The 4,594-nt window shown below is 33.0% G+C and overlaps 1 long non-coding RNA gene across 2 annotated transcripts; it reads left to right on the forward strand.

The window, feature by feature from the left end:
• The first annotated feature begins 1,437 nt into the window (after positions 1-1,437).
• On the forward strand, positions 1,438-4,233 carry LOC137027182 (uncharacterized). 2 transcript variants are annotated; one of them, XR_010896005.1, is made up of 5 exons: positions 1,438-1,505; positions 1,910-2,013; positions 2,706-2,768; positions 2,859-2,933; positions 3,169-4,233. It is a non-coding gene; the product is annotated as an uncharacterized lncRNA (long non-coding RNA). The 2 variants fall into 2 exon arrangements; XR_010896006.1 differs by adding an exon at positions 2,158-2,216 and having other exon boundaries at positions 1,450-2,013.
• Positions 4,234-4,594: the final 361 nt, after the last annotated feature.

Here is a 4,594-nt window from a genome sequence, read left to right on the forward strand (position 1 = left end):
TGTCCAATCAAATGCACTCTAGAATCTAAAGCTTCCCACTCCTTATAATGAGCCTACGGGCTCCGAAATTTAATAGGCAAGAGTGCCTAATAAGTATCTAATGACTAAGTACTAATATCATATGTACTAGTATCTAATGAATAAGTACTAGCGTCTATTTAATAGGTACTAGTATCTAATGAATGAGTTCCAGTTAGTGATGGGAATACGAGGCTTTTTGAAGCATTTGAGGCTTTCATCAAATTGGGCCGAAAAACGGTTTATTACTCGAAGCTTTTAACACAGTGCGCATTAGCGACATCTGGTGGTCAGACTTGTTTTCTCCACCATATCTAAATCATTGCGGAGCAGATCTGGTTTGAAAAAGCATGTGACCAAAGCTTCGGAAGTGAAATACGGAATCTCTTGTCTTGATTTAGTTCTATCTAATCTGATCTAATGTCATCTAAATTAATTTGTGACAATGAGACCACCACTTGTGTCATGTGTAGCCTGCAACGGATTCACATACTGATCAATAATATAAAATATACAATGATATGATCATAACTGACATGAGTAGGCTAGTTGAAATATTGTGGATTAACCCTTATATTCTGTTCAGGGTCTCTTAGACCTACCATAAAACCGAAATCATAAAACATGATTAAATGCATTTTCCTTTGATGCATCAGGTTAAGAACCAATTTTTTCAAACCAGCTGTCTCGACTTTCCAATACTGCATGACGTTCGAAGCTTCAAACGTCATCAATCATGTGGTATTGTCAATTTGATACAAGCATCGGTACAGTGTGTGATACAATAGTGCTTTGAAAACTGCGTCGGAGCCTCTGAGCCCCGGTATCAACCGTCCCATCACTAGTTCCAGTATCTAATGAATAAACTATCTTTTTAAAAAGTACACCTACCTAAAGAATAATCACTAGTAACTAAAGAATAAGCACTAGCCAATAAATAAGTACTAGTACTGAATGGGATAGATACTATTATCTGAAAATAATTGTTAAGGATTAAATGTTAAAACGGCTTGCCATAGCTTTTTTTTATATTATTTTTTTTGTTATGCTTTTTCACTTGGCATTCAATGTTGTAATAAAAAAAGCATGTTCTATCGCTTAAAGTTCAGATCACTCCTGTATAACTGCATGAAAATAATTGTTGACTTTTATTCAGTGTCCTCAGTTGTCATCGGGGTATAAAGGGTTTCTGCACTAAAAGGTCAAAATTTTGCCTTTAGACAGAATCTAGCATTTCAGATATGGTGCTCACTCTATCATTGGTAGTTTTTTTTTTAGCTGACAACTATTTGTTTTTAAATACGTATTTCAACAATTCACCTTACATTTCCGCTACGAATGTCTTTGACATATTTTTTGTATGTAGTCTTTATCTAAATTCCTATACGCTTGCTTCGATTTTAGGCAGTATTTGTGGACGGGACTTTTATTTTGGTCGCGTGTTCTGACATCACAAGTCTGGACCGTTCTTCTCTGGCTCAACAAAGGTTCGAGTTTTTAAACGCTTATTTATTTGGTGCGTTTAAATTGATACAAACCGTTAAATGCATTAATATTTTGTAAATGTGATATGCAACGCTTTGCAGTTAAGTTTTCAGTAACTGCCGTTTTCTCTCTTGCCATTCAATTCTTCTTTTTCTAAATCGTGTCTTCAGTAATAATTATTTCATTAATCCCATTTTATTGTTTCACTTTTGTGCTTGAAAACCGAACTATAAGACGTTGCATGCAACATGATAGTTTCTCTAGTAAATTGCTCGTTCATTTGTTATTTGTTTGAGTAAAGCACATTCACACATGAGTAACAGATTCATTTTGTGTTTATATTTTATATTTCTTTCCGTTGATTGTTTTCCTCATATTAAACATGACAAAATGTCCAAACATGCAGGAACAAGAAAGTTTTCAAGATGGCATTTATAAAAGAGGAGACTGAAGACATAAGTATTTCAGAACAATTCAGTCTGAAAAATGAAGATGCTGAAGATCATACAGGTTGGTTCATAAGCAATCTATTATTATTATTAATAAAATGTTGACCTCTAAAGTGATAAAAATTCATATAAGACACCTAATTGTCTCAAATTAATCTGTCAATATGTTCATATTTTCACCTAAATTCATATGAGACACCTAAAGCTGATGTATGGTACGCAGAGTGGGTCACCTCATGATTGAATGATGTGAAGTCCTCAGAGGTGTGTGTTTACATTGTGTTTAGATATTAAAAGCTGTTGTTGTTGACCTCTGGTCCTGAGTTGTAGATCTTATATGCTACTAATGTCCACTACAGTTTGATCTCAAATTTAAGATGCAACACAAAACCACACTCTATAAATGAATGTTCTTTAATTGTTCTTTACACATAGTTCTGTTTAAAACCATATCATCCTGCACTCTCAGAAAAAAAGGATACAAAGGCTGTCAAAGGGCTACACTTTTTAAAAAAGTTACACTTTTGTACCTTTTAGGTTCTAACATGTACACTACTAATATGTACCTTTAAAATAGCAATATGCACCGTGTAGGTACAAAGGTGTACCCTATGAATAGGTACCACAGTGACAGCTTTTCTTTTTTTCTGAGAGCGTGAGGAACCCTTTTAAGATGAAATGGAGATTTTGGGGTTCTTCATACTCACCTTTTTGTTTTTTTAAATCTGCAACTTTCAAAAACTTACTTCAAAGCAATCACATTGATTTTCTGGAACTCAACCATCTAACTACACTGATGGTCAACACTCTCAACAGGTACTTGATAACTTTCTTAAAATGTCTATACATTTTAAATTTCAGATTGTAACTGGTTTCCTAGAAAACATACTGTCATTTTTTTCTTAGTTTTTAAACGGTACACGTAAGTGTGACAAGCTTGGTTCAGTTGATGATTCTTCTCTCCTCTTCTCCACTAAGCAAGTAAGTGACAGTGATACTGGATTTATGATTTTTCAGTTATTACTTGGGTTTATGCTAACAAATGCGCAGTCTACAAAAACATGAAATCTAATTCCTTGATATTTTATAATTTATTTTTCCTTTTTTTACATTACTAACTGTAATAACATTCACAACAGCTACTTTTGGCCTAATTGCTTTTACTTAAACAAAGGGCAGAGTGTGACTCTAAACTCAGTTGTGTTTTTCTACCCAGACAGATCATGTCACACCCCACAACCTCATCATCTGCAGAGAGAAGCTGCCACTCACTCAGTTACACCAAAATGCACATAATGATGGACATAGAGACATCACAGAGGACTGTAAAGATATATCACTGGAACTACTTTACTTTGTGTTTCTATTTTTATTTATTTTTTCTCGGTTTGAAGTAATCTACTTGAATTTGACTTTTTTTGAAAACAGCAATATTTGTGAAGAGGTACTTGAAAAGTGCTTGAATTATTGAAAAACTTTGTATATATGAATGAAATTAGTGTTTAATTTTAAAATAAAAAGCACAAATACAATCTTTTCACGTAAAATTAATGCTGCAGCCCATCTGATATAGTGACAGCCATTTCGCATGGCTATGAGCATGATATTACTCATGTATTTTCAAGTATTATATTCTTCATGTCAATCTTATATTCATTCATTGAGGAATGAGGAAAGCAATATCTTTGTCATAGAATTCTTTCAATTCAAGGGGATTTTCCTTGACTGGGACAGCGCTGGTCAATGGATTGATCTCTTTGAAGTGAAGCATCAGATTCAACTTTACCCCGTAGCCGCATTGCTCATCAGTTGTGGCTTATAAGGTGTTGTTCAAAGTTAAAATAATTTCCTTACAACCTTGCTTTGTTCCAAAATTAATCTAACTCGCTCTTAAAGTGAGTCCCTTGTCACCACCTATAGGCATAACTATGTAACCTCTACTGAAGTTATAAACCCCCATCAGACCGTTTCTCAATACCAAGTACGCCAACATTATAATTTAAAATATTGTTTATTGAACAATAATAGCCATTATAAACTTTGTGTGTAATACATATTATTCAATAAGTTGTAATTTTGGTTGTGACGTTGTATTTTGGATACCTTATATCTGTAATTTGTGAAAAAAATCTCTGATTGTAGTCCTTCAAAACCCCCCCAAAAATCCTTAAAATTCTTGGAAGTTCATTGTACAGCACCTGTACAACACTGTAATCACTGTTGAAGGGGGAAAATGACAATGCTCTAACAATTTGTCAATAAAATTGGTGTCAAAAAAAAATAAAAGTACCTAATTCAAACAACTTGTCAGTTTTTATAAATCCCCAAATAAAGTATTATAAGATCAGGCAGACTTTTATTATAATAAATAATAATAATAAAATATTATTTAAAAGGTTCCTTAGAACATTAAGGATTTATGTAGCACTTTCAAAACATTTCCATTCTTTATGGAAATTTGTAAAATGGTTCTGGTATATAATACAAAAATCTGGTATATAATCCAAAAATTTAACTGTTGCAGGTATCTAGACTTGCATATTTGCATATTAATATAATATGACTGCTAATTAACCCAAAAAGAAATATGAAAAATTACTTAACTAGTTATATTCTACATCCCTTAAAGGTGCTAAAGAGGA

The sequence above is a fragment of the Chanodichthys erythropterus genome, chromosome 9 (assembly GCF_024489055.1).
Source record: "Chanodichthys erythropterus isolate Z2021 chromosome 9, ASM2448905v1, whole genome shotgun sequence".
NCBI lineage: Eukaryota > Metazoa > Chordata > Actinopteri > Cypriniformes > Xenocyprididae > Chanodichthys > Chanodichthys erythropterus.